At 35.7% G+C, this 18523-nt stretch overlaps 1 long non-coding RNA gene across 1 annotated transcript; it reads right to left on the reverse strand.

Annotated features, from left to right (window-relative positions):
- Positions 1–801: 801 nt before the first annotated feature.
- LOC131918480 (uncharacterized) lies at positions 802–12223 on the reverse strand. The gene is made up of 2 exons (XR_009380992.1): positions 11903–12223; positions 802–1078 (listed from the first exon to the last, which is right to left on the reverse strand). It is a non-coding gene; the product is annotated as an uncharacterized LOC131918480 (long non-coding RNA).
- Positions 12224–18523: the final 6300 nt, after the last annotated feature.

Here is an 18523-nt window from a genome sequence, read left to right on the forward strand (position 1 = left end):
CATTTCTAAGTATCTGGAGCTAAGATGAATTAATGGAGATGGGCTAGAAGGGCAGGAGACTGAGAGGGTCCACAGGAGAAAGGAAAGCTGGGTCGGCCATAAGGGTCCATGAAGTCCCCTGGGAATGGGTGAAGAAAGACAAAACAGGCCTCGGCAGATGGTTTCCTACAAGAATAAAGATAATTCTGGAGAAATGTAACTGGAGGACAGGAAGGAGAGGGAATTTGCCTACTTGCTTCACTGGCCTGTGTTGCCAGTTTGTTCTGTGAGAGTGAAAGCTTCTGGTGTTGGTGGCTGAGGAAAAGCGATGGGGTGAGGGAGCAGTTTTGCTTGGTTTTTTTTTTTTTTTTTTTTTGACTGATGGGGATAATTCTTGGCATAAAAAGGCCTACAACAGGGAGAGATTTAAAACTAATTATGTAAATTAGCTTTTTTAAGCCATACAACTAGCTGTTACAATCAAAACCGTGGACCATAATTTTTAATGGAAGATTTGCATGTTATTATAGTTTCTTGAGGCCTTTGTAACAAAATAGCACAAACTTCACAGTCTACAGGAAGGAAACTTTTATTTCTTTTCTGACAGTTGGAGTTAAGTCCAACACTAAGTGAAAGCCGTATGTCAGAATCATGTTCCCTCTAAAGAAGTGCAATGGACTCCTTCGTGGTTTTAGACATTACTGACTATCTCTTAGCTTGTGATTCTCCAATCACTGTTTGCTTCTTTGTCCGTGTCCCCACTCTGTATGTCTGTATCCCACATATTGTTCTCATATAATCACACTTGGGTTGAGACTCGACTGCGACTCAGCACAATCTCATTTAATGTTAATTCATCATACCTACAAGTGTCCAACTTATTCATAATGTCACACATTGAAGTGCTAAGGAGGCATCCATTCTTATGAGTATAATATTCAATAAAATACACCTTGAAAATGAGATTTCTCAGGGATTTTGGAGGATTTGACATATTCCTGGGGATCAAGGAGGCTTTTTATAATAGAGGACTGCATAATGTCCAGAAGTGAGCTGGCAGGACCACTGTCCATGACCTCAGTGGATTTGAGTTCCAATGCTAGAAGAAAATAAAAGATGAAGCTAATTTATAAAGTGCTTAAGCACTGATAGCGTACATCAAGTTATACACAGTACCTCATCATGTACATACTTACCAGTTTAAGACACCTGAGGAAAGAACTGTCTAAAATGGGGTGATTACTAGCTTTCCAAGTAATACTTCAGTGGCTATATGCTATCCATAATATAGACTTTCTAAAATTAATTCAAGATAAATGCTAAATTCAAACTAATACATATGAAAAAGCAACAAAGATAAATAAAATATCTTAACAAAATAAAAATGCCAGTATATATTTTTGACAGTACAATCTGAATGCAGGAAAATAATGACTCAGATAGTTGTCATTTGTAATTACATTTTAAAAGGTTTATAACAATTGTTTAAAAAATGAGACATAATAAACTTGATGATGTGGACTTCACAAGGGAAGTAAAGCTGTCGACAGATACTGGCTACTAAGAGCCTGGTGATTGAGCCACTAGACAAAATAGCCATGGCATACTCTAAATATCTTCATAGAAGCACATATTCAAATCAAAGAAAGTCATGAGAATAGGGTTTTACAATATGGAGAAAAATTCTACTGTGATAAGAATTCATTTAAATGAACCATCCCCCTCATTTTTCTATGGATAAAGTTACAACACTTAAAATAAGACATTTACTTGGTAGACTCAATAGCAAACTTAAACTAAGAGCAAAAAGAATCAGTGGATATGCTGAGAGGAAATTTGAGGTTATTCGGGGGGGGGGGGGAACACAAGAAATTACAAAGAAAAATAAACTGAGCCTCAGTGATGTGTGAGACAATATTGAGAGGAGCAATGGAAGCCTAATAGTTCCCAGAGAAGAATAGGAACAGCTAGAATCCTTGAAAATGAGTGTTTGTGAGTTTTAATTATTTAGAAAGAATTTAAGCTGTGTAATATAGAAACTCAATGTAAAGCAAGCAGGACACATCTACATCTAGACATAGCAGGGTCGAATTTCAAAGGATGAAGAAGAAGAAGAAATTTGACAACATCAAGAGAAAACACTATGTACAAAAGGTTCTTGAACATTTAATAGGTATCTCTCACTGAGAAAAGTGAAGCAGAAAGGGGCAGGTAATGACATGTACACACTAAACAACAATGATATTCTTAAATCTGAAGTTAGTGGTAAGTCTCCAAAGGCATACTCAGTGAAAATAAGAGGTTAAGTCACTATTATTTGTGTCTTGCACAGTCTCATACACATAAAATCCTAAATAATACCTGAAAAACTACACAAAATATTGAGCAGATTTAATGAAGCCAAAGTTTACAAGCATGAATAATGCAAAAAAAATGTATTAAGAAATTAAGTTCAGGCCCAAGGAATTATCTGCAGTTGATAGCTGCTGGAAGAGAAAAAAAATTATTCTTTTAAAGGTGTTACCATTTTTAGTTTTCAAATATTTTCAGTTCTGGCAAAGGGTTACCTCATACCAATGCACATAAGGGAAGCCTTAATTGGCTTTAGTGGGTCATTAAAAACAACAACAACAAAAAGAAGTCCATGAAGTTGGGAAGGGGACATGTTGGGACACAGAAGATGTTAGAGGGGAAGATAATATAATGGTATTTTATTGTGTCCAATGTAAGGAAAAGTTATAATGATTTTTAAATGAAATTATGTACAGATATATCCAACAAGTATAAATTATTTAATATATATTTCATAAATGGATAAAAATACTTTGAAAACTAACACGTATTATTGAAAATAAAGAAAATTGAAATAAATGAGCATTTGATGATTTTTGATAAATGACTTAGTATCATTAATACAGCAGTATTTACCTCTTTGCCTCATACTTGTGGACAAATATGTAGGCTCTCAACTACATGCCTGCCTCAGAGTGCCATGCCTCCTGGTCTGCTGCCCAGTTCCCTGCTGTGATGGTCATGGACTCACTCTCTGAAACCATAAGCCCTCCAAACACTTTCTTTTTATTAGTTGATCATAGCATTTGGTCATGGTAATAGAAAGTAACTAAGATAGATAATCATAACAACACACTACTGATTTAAGTTCAAATTTATACAACAGTGGACAATAACTTATGGGCCACAACATTCTTACTTTATAGCTCAGGGGTAGCTACATCACATTATGGGGAGAAAAAGTCTCAAGAAAAAATGTCAGAACAACAGATACTCTGTCATGCATGAAATCAAATTCCTCTTTGATTCCATATACAAAATTATCTCAACCTGGATAAAAAAATAAAATGAGTTCACAATCTAAAGGTCTTAGAAGAAAACATGAGTGAATTATAATGACCTTGAGTTAAGCAATAGTTTCTATATACTGCATCAAAAGCACCTGTAAGAAAAATTTTAATTTAAATTTCATTAAAATTTAAATAGTATATATTGAAAATGATGAAGTTGGGAAGTTGAAATGATAACCCATAGATGGATTAGTGGTATTTCTTACACAAATGTGTTTACAGGTTATGTCTAGAATAAAGAACACCTAAAACTCTGTAACAGAAAGACAACTAACCCCGATGAATGTGGAGGTCATGGTCTAAGTGTGACTTGTCCCCTGTAGGTGCATGCATTTGGACACATAGTCTCCAAATGGGGGAGTAAGTTTGGGAGGCTGCACACCTTTAGGAAATGCAGCCTTGCAGGCTCAATTAGGCTACCCAGGATCAGGCCTTTAAGGATATCCTTTCTCTACTTCCAGGCAAACTTTCTGTTTCCTGGATAATGCCATGTGAGGAGCTACTGCTCCTCAAGTTCTCTCCTCCAAGGACCAAGCTGCTTTCTGCTGTCTCCAGCATGATAGCTGCTGTCCCCAAACTGTGAGCCGTAAAAACCCTCCCTCCTGTAAATTGCTCCCGTGTCAGATAAACTATCACAGCCACAAGAGAAGTAACTAATGCAGTAGTCAAAGACCTTAAACAGCTAATTTTCAAGATAAGCTAATAGAAAATAGGAATAAACACATCATTATTCATTAAGGAAATGGAAAGTAAAACTTTACATTCATTTAGACGATTATAATTAGGAAATCCAAATCAATAGGATCACTATAGCAAAATGAAGAAAATAATGTTTTTGAAAGTTATATATAAATTAAAATCCTTAGATGTCTGAAATTTTGAACAGTGCAAGTTATTTAGAAAATAAATAGCAGTTTTTCACATATTAACACACAGTTGATATGTTTCTCAGCAATTCTGTTACTTATCTGACTAAGAGCAATAAGAAAAACCACTCACACAAATCTCTGTAGCAAGTATTCTTTAAAATAACATTCAGAAGTCCAATTACAAATGTAAATAAATACCCATCAATTGAAAATGGATAAACTGTGGTGTGTCCTCACAACCGAAGAGGATTTGGCAATAAAAATAAATGAAGCACTGTACTCATAATGTAAATGGGAAGTAGTCTATATTAATGAAGCTATTTACAAATGCCACATATTTTTTATTTCCACTTATATTAAATGTCCCAAATATTTATACACACATGTATATATACTTAACATGAATGCATTAAATAAGAGATTGTCTAGTGCTCAATTGAAAGTAGAGAAGAGCCCAGTAGTGGTGGCACACGCCTTTAATCCCAGCACTCGGGAGGCAGAGGCAGGCAGATCTCTGTGAGTTCCAGGCCAGCCTGGTCTACAGAGTGAGTTCCAGGACAGGCTCCAAAGCTACACAGAGAAACCCTGTCTCAAAAACCAAAAACCAAAAAAAAAAAAGAATGTAGAGAAGAATTAGGAATGAGTGCTAATGGTTACAGTATTTCTTCCAAGAATAATGATACTCATTTTAAAATTATAAGAGTGTCTGCAAAGCTATATGTATTTGCTTAAAATTATTTAATTGTATATTTTATTGTATATGCAATATATGTGAGTAAATTATAAAATTATTACCAGTATATGGTAAGTACTACTCTAACCACCCTACATTAATTTTAGAAGTATTTTCTTTAGTTATTACAGTTATCTTGCAAACTTAATAGCCCCTAAGTAACAGATAATTAAAAACCAAACAAATAAGTAGATGTTTAGTGAGCCCTGTAAGGTCAGTGTTAGCACAGTAGAAATGATATTAGAAGACAATCTTCCTACTCCCTTGGCTGTTTGCATCGTTTGCAACAAACCAACACACTCTCTGAATCGACGCGTACAGGGGAGTGTTTTTGTATCATAAAACTCTAAGAACATGCAGAATAGTGCTTCTAGTCAAACTCATTAAAGAAACTTTTGTTTTTCCAAAAAAAAGTCTTATTCATATTCTTGTTCAAATGCTATTGTAATAGATACTGTAGGATATAAATGTTATCTTAAGATGTGTGTTTCTCTTTTGCTCTTTTTCTTCTGTTTGTTTGGCACTGTTCTGATTTGTTTTTATTTGTCATTGTTCTTGTGTTTTGTATTATTTTATTTAATATTATTATATAGATGCCTATTAGTTTTCCAATGAGAGACAGAAGGTCATGAATCTGGATAGGCAGGGAGGTACTGGGAGGAACTGGGAGAGGGAAAACTAATCAGAATATATTTCATGAAAAAAAATCTATTTCCAATAAAAGAGAAAAACAGAGTCACAGTTCCTTCCATCGGCAGCAGCAAGATGCTGAACAAAAGGATTTACACACACACACACACACACACACACACACACACACACACACACACAACCTGCATCTACAAACAACAAAAATCTTTGCATAAAACAGAAGTACAGGTGAAGCAAGAAGAAAATCTTGCCCCCACCCTATACTAACCTTATATATGAAACAGACACATAACTTTTCAAAGATAGATTATTACCCTCTGCAATTAAGCAATAATCAACTAGCATACTTCATTTACTAGAAGAATCTTTGAAATAAAATGACTTGGATGTGGCTAGCAGACTTTTAAAGAAAAGTACAGAAGTCATTTCTTCTCAATGTAATAAGAACCTGGGTGTCTTAAATGAGAACAGAACTAAATTTCAGCAAAGTAGGTGCAGTGTGCAGCCTTATACTCTACACTTCTCAGAGCTATTATATAAAAGTAGACGCTCATGTGCAAGCGTTTCCTTGAGTGATGCTTGGGTGCTAATTAATTTCATCCAGATATTGGAGTACCTCTCAAATATGTTTATATTTCTGGCTAACTTGGTAACCTATTAGAAAATCATATTTTTTCCAACATGCAGTTATGTTTATACTGTATAACTCAATCTTAAGATGTATTACTTAGTTGTTTTAATAACAGTGAGCTTGTTCAGTGAACTTCATGCTAATGAACTCATTAAATGTGCTTATTTTGTGCAAAGAGTAATTGCATAAACTGATTATCACAAATTCATAAACCAACGGATGGCTTTTCCTGTTTTTAAACAGCCATTTATAATACTTCAGGGTACTTGGGAACAGAGATGATCAGGTATTAGGTATGTAGTGTGTACATGCATATTCATATATATGTATATTTTGATTTACACACACTTTCAAGAAAGCTATGCTACTTAACAAAATCTTAGTATTTGGCAAAACTTCAGCCTCTTTCCCATAAATAGGCAATTAGTTTCATGTTTTTAGTGAATAAATTTGAAGACTCAAATTTATATCTCTCTGAAGGTTCCCCAGTGAGCATAGGAAATATATATCTTGATGAGTAGTGGAGCCTGTAGATGCTTATATTTTGATATGAATATGTCCACTTATATAGGTGCAAGAAACCATTGCAGGAACTGAGGGCATAATTTAATAGGTAAGATTATTGTCATAAAATAATAAGGACTTATGTTTGCTCCTCAACACTCAAGTAAAAAGAAAAAGCCACACATGATGGTCCTTGCTTGCTATCTCAGCAATGGAGAGATAGAGACAGGTGGATCGCTGGGGCTTACTAACTAGACAACCTCACTTAATCAATGAGTTCCTGGCCAGTGAGAACCCCTGATTCCAAAACAAAGTAAAGGGCACCTGAGAAACCACACCAGAGAGTGACTTCTTGTGTACATATGCACATGCACGCACGACATCACACACATCTACACTCACACATTCACAAATATGCACACGTGACCACATCCTCTACATCCCCCCAGACACACACAGGAAAGCAAATATGCTACAGCTTCCTTGTTGTCAAAGATAGATTTTGCAATGTGTAGTGAGAGGCTGAGACAGTGACGTGTGTACTCTACTCTGTAACTATTGAAAGATGGTTGATATAAGATTCTACAGTCCTATAATTAAATCTCAATATATAAGTGGCTGTGTGTTCTTGGTTAAGAGCTTCACAAGTATTCTTCACTTTTTCTCCTCTTATTTGAGAAAGAGTATGGGGGGGTGATAGTTTGGGAAAATGTCCTTCCCTCCATGAGATCAGCTCATGCAAAGTCATTCTCACTGGAAGGTAGGCGTTTGTTCTGAAAAACAAACAAACAAACAAACAAACAAACACATGGACTGTACATTAAAATGATTGCCCTCCACAAAGGACTGTCTTCACCTCTAACCTTGAGAATGCCTTGATTTTCCAAAGATAAAATACAAGTGTGTAGGGAGACTGCTGAGACTGTAGACATGGGAGAATTCTCCATCTCTTTATATAGGGCATAACTTCAACAGTTAATGCAAACTAGTGTGTATGTCTTCCTACCAGCATGTGGTGCTGTGAGCTGCAGAGATGTGAAGTAGGAATTCAGCTGACTATGACAAAGCTATACCTGGAAGAAGCCAAGGACCTTTCCAGGGGGTAAAGCCAAAACTCAAGGAAGTCTTGGTATTATTGGCTTTTGAATATTAGCTGTCTCCTGCAATGAATTTCTTGTGTGCTATTGTAGCTCTTCTATTCAATTATTTGTCTAAGAACAGTGTATTTGTTCATTCATTGAGCACAACTTCCCCATTACTATTGGAATATTTGGACAACCTTCTCCCAACTGTGCTAAAAGCAGTCACACAGCCAGACTGCTCATTTCAGGCCTTTCTGTAATTATTACCATTTTCTAAGAACAGACTGCAGTATAGATAAGCAGCCACTGAGACTACTGCCCAAGCCAGGTGGATGTGCTAATTAAGCTTAACCCTCCTCTCCTCCAAGTGCTATCTCTAGCTCCAGATCTCCCTTTAACAATCTACCCAGAACTAAAGGGCTTTTACATACCAGGTGCATCAAGCTGTCACACAAGCTGCCTAGCTACCGAGCACACTTCCTCTGTCCTGCCAGAAAAATGGTGGCAGCCAAAACAAGCTAGGGGAGATATGGCTCCAAAGAAATAAAAGGCAGTTTTATTTTCACTCATGGTTTAGTGACTTATAGAATCCTAACATTTTACCTCACCACTTCAAAGAATATGGTTTGAGCACATAAATTCCCTTTTTCGAACTATTAACTGAATTTAGCCTCAGTTGATTCTATTCCCCATTAGTCACCTCTCTTTTGGGTTGTAAATGGTAGCTGACAATTTCTGCTCTTTGTGTGGACCTTATAACCTTCTCTGTTTGACCCTGAAAGAATTCAAGCCTGTGTGACTTCGCCTTGGCCAGAGAACTACTGCTTTGTATGAATATATAATTCAGAGACTTTAGGGGGACTAGAAGAATGAGATGGAAAATGGAAAGAACTAGAGGAGGAAGAACAAGGTGAGGAAGAAGTAGATGAGAAAGAAGGAGATAGTAAAGAACTAGATGGGAAAGAATGAGAGAGGGAACTTAGAAAAATAAAGAGAGGAACTAAGATGGGAGAGGAGCTAAGATGGGAAAGAACTAGATGGATGAGAACCAAGATGGGACAGAACTAGATGAAGGAATTAAGATTAGAGGGAACAGCATAAAAATATAGAGAGAAATCAGGAAAGAAAGGAGCTAAGTAAGAGAGCAGAATAGAAGCCATGTAGAGAGAAAATTGACTCAGAAGAATAAAGTGAATGGACTAAAGAGTTCTGTAAATGTATATTCATTTCATATCATCTAAGATTAGATTGTCAGCTAGTTGCAGATTTTCCATGGACCCTGGGAAAAGGCTATTGAGGGACTGGACCCCAATAGTCTTTATTAATGTGGCTTCAATATCTTCTGCTTTGGCCATCATTCTCTACAATAACTTGCCTCTGAAGATTTCAACAGAGCAATTTTCACCATGACTTCAATTTTATTGGTCTAAGAAAAATCCATAAATTTTTAGTTGAGTGTTTTGCCCTTATTTTTTTCTTCTAAACTTCTATATTCTATGTGTTCCGGATGTTCCCAGTTGTCCTGTGATACAATAAAAATAGGTTATTATAGCAAAATTCACATATCAAAGCCTTTGCCATCTTATCACTTTCATAAATTATATTCAGTAGTAATTAAGGACTTTTATATTGTTAAGAAACCATCATCATTCACCTCCATAATTCTTTTCATCTTAGAAAGTGGAATCTATCTATTAAACAAGAACTTCTTCCCAACATCTAGCATCCAACAACTTACTTTCTGTCTCTGTTTATGACCTGTGTGGTGTCTCATACAAGCAAAACCATGCAGTATTTGTTCTTCATGACTTAATTTTTCTGCTTACCATAGTATCTCAAAAAGACAACAACTACAGTGTGCTAATTCCCTTCTACTTTAAAACTGATTTTGTTACATATGCAGATCACATTTGCTTACCATTTATCTTTTTGTGCATATGTGGGTTGATTCTACTTTTTAGATTGTTAATAGTGATGCTATGCTACATTCAAGTTTTATACCTCTGTATCCAGAAGTGGAATTTTTGGAAAATATGATAATTCAGGATTTTTTTATTTGTTTGTTTTTGTTATTTTCAGGGATGATAGCTCACCATAACATACATAAAATAAGTGTTATCATTTTCTCATGTTCCTACCTACAATTTATTTAAATAGTAACCCTTCTAATGAGTATGAAATGGTATTTCACAGTGGTTGATTTGTATTTCCATAGCACTTAAGGATGCTAAGCATTGTTTATATGCTGACTGGATATTCAGTCACCTTCTTTTGAAAATATTCATATTATCTGCCAATATTTTTTAATATTTAAATAAGCCCTATATTTAGATTATTTTAAGAGAACTAGAATATGCTAAAAATAAGCATACTTTCTATTTACTTTTTCTTGTATAAATGTGTATATGTGTATTTTCTTTAAAAAATTAACCTCAAAAGTGTCCTTTAACCATATAAGCTCATATTTTCAAAGTTGTTATTTGGATAATGGGAATAGTTTCATATCAAGAATTATAACAGATAATAGGTATATCTACATTTTTCTTTTTTCTGATATTAGCTTTTTAAATAATATTTAATTTACACTTTTAAAATTTTAGATATATGTGTCATATTTCAACCTTATTCATACCCTCACTGCTTCTTGCCAATCCCCTGTGATGCAACAACCCTTCTCTGCATCCAAATTTCAGACTCTCTTTGTTATTTTTGTCATCATCATCATCATCATCACCAACATCATCATCACCATTATTCTTATTATCACCATTGTATTTGTGTCCAGTTAGTGTTGACTACCTATGAATAAGTGTGGGGTCTTTCTCTGGGGTATTGGGACCTACAGTGGAAACATTGTCAAACAAAAGTGACTCTCCTGTCAGAAGCCACCACTGTCAACAGCTCCTCAGCAAGATGTGGACCCTGGAGATCCCTCCCCAGTTCATGCTAAAATTTCAACTGGTTTGATCTTATTCATGCAACAACTACTGTGCATTGTTCTGTTTATTGTATCGTGTCCAGAAGACAACATGTCACAGATCCACTCCTCATCCCATGGTTATTACATTCTTTATGACCCTTTTTCCCCAGTGTTTTCTGAGCCTTGACTGGGGCAAAGTGGTGTTGTTTTTGTTTTTGATTTTAAGAATATTATAAATATCCTGGAAAGAAATTCCTTATCAGATCAAGATTTTCAATTACTATTTCTCACCTTGTAAACTGTTACACTAGTTTTCTTCTACTGAGAAAAAATATGTAAGAAAATCAAAAGGAGGACATTTTTATTTTAGCACTTGTATTGAAAGATTTCAAACTATGGTTACTTGACTCAATTGCTCTTCAGCCTCATGTGCAATATTTTGTTATGCCAATAGAATGTGGTGGAGGAAGTTTGTCTGTTTCACGGCAACCAGGAAACAAAGATGAAAAGGGGAAAGGGAGAGGAGAAAAGAGGGAAGGAGGGAAAAAGAAAGATTGGAATCTTAGTTCACTTTGAAGGGAATACCTCTAATAAACTGACTTCTTTTAGCTAGATCCCAGATTTTGAAGTTTTCAATACTCCACTGGCCACATCTTAGGGAACAAGTCTGTAATACTTGGTCTTAGGAGGCATTAGAAATCTAAAAACTTACCATTGTCTTTACAATCTTTTGAAAGTATCTTTTGATATACAAAAACTTTTCATTTTAAAGAAACAAAATGTCCCTGTTTTCTTTGTGTTTCCTTGATTGTTGGTGTTGTTTTTGAAACCATTGCCAAGCTCAATGCCAAGAAGATTAGGTTCTGCATTTCATCTAATAGTTTTTCTGTTAGAAACAGAGCTATGATATAGTTTCAGTTTCAGTTTCATGTACAGCATTTCAGTTATGAGGATCTGACTTTAATTCATTTCAGATGTAAAGCCGGTTTTCATGCCCCCTTTGTTGAAGAAACTGTTGAAAACATTGCCTGCCTCAGGCCGCCTGTTCAGTGATCTTTGATGCCCTTCTTGAGAATCATAAGACTATATATATGAGGGCTAATCTCTGGGCTCCCTGTTCTATTCCAGCCGAGTGTTTTTCTTTGTTCTTGTATCATAATAATTCACTCACCATTGTGAAGGGACCAGGCAAACACATCTTGACCTCAATACAGCCGTTTTGACTTCAGACTCCATTTTACCTGTAGGATGAAACAATGTTCAAGTTCACATGAAGTTCCCAATGGGACTGTCCAGAAGCTAACTAAATTCCTTTCTAAGCAACAATCTCCAAATTCTGCCTGTCCCTAACAACAAAAACAATAGATGAATCTGATTGGTTGAATAGTCTGCACCACTTGACAATGATGGAACACATAGGGAAAGCCCCTAATCCGTGAATCCTGATTGGTGAAAAATGTAACTGTAACTTGACACAGCAGTGTTTATGGTTTTGTGCTTATAAACTTTTCTTCTGTCCCTGCTCAGAGCTGCCAGGAAAAGCAAGGCTCCTGAGTCCTTCTCCAGCACCCTTGCTGGATCAGCAACTCTGCGAATGCGGTGGTGGCGCACGCCTTTAATCCCAGCACTCGGGAGGCAGAGCCAGGTGGATCTCTGTGAGTTCGAGGCCAGCCTGGGCTACCAAGTGAGTTCCAGGAAAAGGCGCAAAGCTACACAGAGAAACCCTGTCTCGAAAAAACAAAAAAATAAATAAATAAATAAATAAATGTCATTGGAACCCATAAATGTTGTCTCTCTCCTTCATCGTGGCACAAAATGGACACATGTTCAACAACAGCTTTGGTGGACTCCATAGGCAGACTGATCAGTGCATAGTCTTGTAAAAACTGAAAGCCCAGTACCAGATAGCTTCATTCCAAAAATCTACTAAAACTTTAAAAAAAAATGTAAATCCAATTTGGTTCTTTTTCCAGTTTGTTTTGGTTTTGGTACTCTTCTGAGATTTGATATGTATTTTCATACAGGTTTTCGTATTTCTGCAACATATACCACTGAGGTTTGGGAACAGATTGCATTAAATCTGTAGATTGTTTTATATCATATTAAGGTTTAAAGTACACTAAGTTTCCTTCTCAGTTAAACATGAAATATTTCTAGGATTGATCATATATTAGAACATAAAACAAGTTATTAAATTTATGAAGACTAAAGTCATAAATATTTCTTATGACCACAGAAGACAAATTACATATTAATTACCAAAAAGAACTTGGAAATTAACCAATATGGAGAAATTAAGCAGACTACTTCTAAACAGACAATGGTTGGAGGAACAAAAATCACAGGAAAATTAGAAAATATCCTGAAACAAATAAAGGTGAAGCTCTAAACACCAAACTGATGACATTTAGCTAGACACAAAAAAAATTAACAACATCTGTAATGAGCAAAGGAGAAGGTGTCTCTAATGGCAAAGAGATACAAGGGATCAAACAAGACTATCAAGAAGAATACAACCAAGATTACACAGTCAAGAACTCAAACTTCCTACTGCTGCGACCCTTTAATAAAGTTCCTCATGTTGTGATGACCCCCAACCATAAAATTAGTTTTGTTGCTACTTTAAAACTGTAATTTTGCGCCGGGCGGTGGTGGCGCACGCCTTTAATCCCAGCACTCGGGAGGCAGAGCCAGGCGGATCTCTGTGAGTTCGAGGCCAGCCTGGGCTACCAAGTGAGTTCCAGGAAAGGCACAAAGCTACACAGAGAAACCCTGTCTCGAAAAACCAAAAAAAAAAAAAAAAAAAAAAAAAAAAAAAAAAAAAAACCTGTAATTTTGCTACTGTTATAAATATTAATGTAAGCATCTGATATGCAGCATATCTGATAGGCCACCCCTGTGAAAGTGTCATTTGATAGCAAGGCGGTTGTGACCCACAAGTTGAGAAACACTGATCTGAGACGTGGATAACTTCATAAATTTAAACAGCTTTTCAAATGCTATTGTGAAAGAATATCAAATCTTAGGAGGCTCTAACATGAGTGAAAAGAAACAACCAGTAATTAACCTCAGAGCAAGCAAGAACTCAGGACTTCATTAGGGAATTATAATAAGCATTTAAAGAAGAGTTAACATGGAGCTTTTCTGGTTGCATCAAATCGTACATGTAGTTCTTGGAATATCAGTTATTCTTCCTAAGTTATAGTAATGTAAATGTTAAACATAGATCAGATAAGGTTTTTCTTCAAATATGTTAGTAGAATTCATTATGGATCCTTAAGAAATATGTATATAGATCTAAGAAAAAGTAGGGGAAACTTACAAGATGGTACAGAAAACATAGGAAAAAAATGAAACAATGAATTTCAATATGCTAATATTCAAAATGAGTGAGAATTACTGAATATTATTTATTAAAAGTGGTTCTCAGAATGGCTAGTAAAAATTTTTCCATATGCTATTTGGGGATACACTTTAAAATGTTAATGAATTAAAAAATATACAAAAATGCAAAATCAATCTAACAAAAGATAGTATAACCATGTGAATATCAAATTAAGAAATCTCAGGTTTTTCAACATTTGATTACTTTGGTGTTGATATAAAGTGATTGTCTTTTGTGTCTCATTTGGGTTGTGCTTTCCTTGGATTTCTTACAACATTTCTTACTATATCTTGATAATTTGGTGCTTTATATTAGAAATTCTTAGGTCATCATGACTTAAAAATTTAAATTTGGCATAATTTTTTTCCTGCTTTCAATGACATGTAGTCCTACATAACTATTGCAGATTTCAATTTTAGTTACAATATAATTTTCAGACATTTGCACTATTGTTTTTCTCTAATGCCTGATTCTGATATCTTTATGGTTCTTCCTAGTCTCTGTTGGCATTATCTGTGGAGACTGGAATGGTCTTAAGGCAGGACCACAGAGTACCTCACCACAGAGGAGAAAACACTCAGACCGAGGTGGATAAAGATGGTTCTCAGACATAGTTTGTGACTCAGATGCCTTGACATCGCTCCTGGGGTAGGATATTGTCAAGTGTGTTGGACCAATGATTTCCTTATTGTGTGTTTATGGTGATATGATTCTCTTATAGTGACCCCAAACACATGTGGAGTCTTGAGGATGGTCTTTATATGCTATTGAATAGGGCTAGTAAAACCAGGAAGTAAATTCACTAGGGTTTGGTATTGCTTTGCTTTGGAAAATACCTCTGTTTGATTTACAATTTTAGATGTCATTACTTCTTGCCATGCCAAGAGTCTGTGTTTGGGAGTATTTGTTCAATGATGCTTCCTGTTGTCCTGAAAGATTTGTAAAAAGAGTCCTATTCACCACTACTATCATCAGATACTTAAAGTTGGTTCTCTCCCCTACCCTGGACTTTCATCTCCAAGGCACATTTTGCAAGCTACATTTAAAAAAATAATAGAAATTGAAAAAAAAATACATTGAAATTAGCTAACCTGATATCTATAGTTATATATTTCCAAGAAATAGAACACACAACTCAATCACACTTATAGCAGTAGTTCTGCATTGGCCACACAAAAAACTCCTCTTAATTTTTAAGAGGCTTCATTTTAACCACAATATCCTCAATGGAATTATTTCAGATCACTGAATAACCTGATATTTAAGGATAGAAATATTTTAAAAACATTATAGCAAGATTATTAGCAATGCCAATACTGAAAGTGCTCATGAGGATTTAGAATATGTGCATAAATGTATGCCAGTGCTTTATGCCACCACACTGAAGAGATTCTGAATCCAAATGCCTTGTAATCATGAATGTCATGCCTGGTAAAGGCATGGGAAGACTTTCTATATATTCACCAAGTACATTATTGAAATGATAAATTGTTAACTTTAGGGACTACCATGGAGCTGTCATTTTTCCCCACCTCACATCCTTTCTGCTTTTTGGATTTTTATCATTGTACCCAGGGCCTTGGGAATGCAGGAAGTACTTGAGTATTAACAGTAAGCAGAGCAAAGAAGTATCAGGAGAAAGTTATTTTTTGTTTTTTGGGGTTTTTTTGTTGTTTTTTTTTTTGGTTTTTTTTTTTTTTTTTTTTTTTTTTGGTTTTTTGAGACAGGGTTTCTCTGTGTAGTTTTGTGCCTTTCCTGGATCTCGCTCTGTAGACCAGGCTGGCCTCAAACTCACAAAGATCCACCTGCCTCTGCTTCCCGAGTGCTGGGATTAAAGGCATGTGCCACCACCGCCCAACTAGGAGAAAGTTTTAAAGAAATACTTTATGGCTAGGCAGTGGTGGCACACATCTTTAATCCTAGCACTAGGGAAGCAGAGGCAGTGGATCTCTATGAGTTCAGGGCCAGCCTGGTCTACAGAGTGAGTTCCAGGACAGCCAGGGCTACACAGAGAAACCCTGTTTCAAAAGAAGAAGAAGAAGAAGAAGAAGAAGAAGAAGAAGAAGAAGAAGAAGAAGAAGAAGAAGAAGAAGAAGAAGAAGAAGAAGAAGAAAGAAAACTTTATATCCTGTCTTCACATCACCATATATGAATTTGTGCTACCTTACAAAATACATTCAGTGTAGGATTTTGTTTGTTTCTCAGTTTCCCACCATAAAAATATAAATATATCTATTTATTACAACCTGAGTACCACTGGTTATTCAGTCACACAAACTACACCGTTCAAAATCATGGATTTGACTTGTGAACCATGCACTAATTTGAGGATTATGAGCTTCTGGAATTTCCGAGAGATGAAGACAGTGTGGTAGCCATGTAAGCCGCACAGTGTGGTACGAAGAAGATAAAGTCGGATCATAATTTTGAGATTATGAAATCTTTTCACTCTCTTCTAGAGCTAGGGATATAAAAGTAGATTAAATGGCATATAATGCTGTGCAAATGTAAAGTGTGATCATTATTATTACTCAGCGCTCCTTCCATCTTCATGGACTCGTAATTTGACCTCTCAGAAATGTTCAATTTATGTGCCAGTTTAAATTAAAGATAAATCTTCCAGGTGCTTGAAATGGGACCAGATGATAGCTAGTTCCTTATAGTCTCATTTGTCTATTAAAAACTGGCATTACCTTTTTATAATCTTACGACATGCAATTTTAGTGGCATGTTCTTTTAAAATGTCTGTAAGCTTTCTATGAATTAATTATTCCTTCTGGAAGACTCACCTGTAACCTGCTGAGTGGCAATTAGTTTTATTACTGAATGGTTAATTCCCTGTTAAAATGATGAAGACATTTTCTTTTATCTTTTCCTAAGTTACCACATTATTATGGGATACCTTTTTGCTAAAGATGAATAAAAGAATAAACTGAAGGCTTGTTTTCCTTGTTCAATTCATCACAAAGCATTTATTTTGAACCAGTTTTACTCTGTTCCTGTTCTAGGAATAGAAAATACATGAGCATATTATTGTCATCAAAGTTTTTAACATTTTTTTCTCAGTTGACATTATTGAAAGCCCGAGGTGTCAAATAACATGAATGATCACCTTTGACAGGATGAATTCTGCTCAAAATATGTCTTGTCAACTTACAAGATAAGAGCTTTTGTGATAAGGCCTTTGAGAAAATTCTTTAAAAATTATTGTTGTTTCAAGTCATTTTTCTTTACAACATCTGCAAATAGAGATGTGGCCATCTATGAATTCAATTCATTTAATACAAAATTAAGACTGAACATATAAGATTATATAGACACATTAATATATGTCACCACTTTTAAAAACATTATATAGACCAGAACTAAGTTAATCTTTTATAATTTTTGCTAAATGTTCATTTTTAAGGAATAATAATGTCCAAATATACTTACTTAGTTTAATTTTTATTGTAGTTCTTAATTTAATAATTGTAACAAATATTTGTAGTTTCTTTTTATAGTTACTTAATTGAAGTAATTGTAACAAGTTTAAGTTACATAAGTAAAAACCAGCAAACATACTGTTTTAGTTATGTTTATTTTTCTGTAATAAGATATTCTGACAAATAGCAAGTTAGGGGAGAAATTGTTTGTTTTACCTTACAGTTCCAGAGTGCTGGAACCCACCATGGTGCGTAAGACATGTTAAGATTGGGGAGGAGGGGGGTTGGGGATTTAGCTCAGTGGTAACCCTGGGTTCAGTCCTCAGCTCTGAAAAAAAATGGGGGGCAGCATAGCACAGGAGCAGGAGCCTGGCTGACCACATTTCCACTCACAGAAGAAGCAAAGAGAAAGAGGGAAGAGGAAGTGGAACCAGGGTAGGAAACCACAAAGCCCACCCCCAGTAGCACACTTCCTTTTTCAGTTGATTTTCCCTCTACATGAACTGTGTAGAGAGCAACAATTTGCCAAGAGGTGGTGGCACACACCTTTAATCCCAGCACTCAGGAGGCAGAGGCAGGCGGATCTCTGAGTTTGAACGCAGCCCGGTCTAGAGATTGAGTTCCAGAACAGCCGGAACTACACGAGAAACCCTTTCTCGAAAAACAACAAAACAAAGCAACAACAACCAAAAAGCAAAGTAAATAGAAACAATTGTAGGAATTTGGGACACAAGGGGAGCACTTCTTGGTCATCCTAGGGTAGAATGGGAACATCACTGCCAGATTCTGGACGCTGACAACTACTATCGCAGCCTTAATGAGAAAAGAAGAGTAGTTATCAAGTCATATCCTCTACAATATCGCTGGTTATAGCGCCTGTCAAGTTACAGCATTAATCGAAGAAAATCAGCATCATCTAAGGTTGCAGTGACCTTCTCCCTGAGGTTAGATGACATGGGCTGAATGTTCACAGTCACTGAAA

Source organism: Peromyscus eremicus, chromosome 8b, assembly GCF_949786415.1.
Source record: "Peromyscus eremicus chromosome 8b, PerEre_H2_v1, whole genome shotgun sequence".
NCBI lineage: Eukaryota > Metazoa > Chordata > Mammalia > Rodentia > Cricetidae > Peromyscus > Peromyscus eremicus.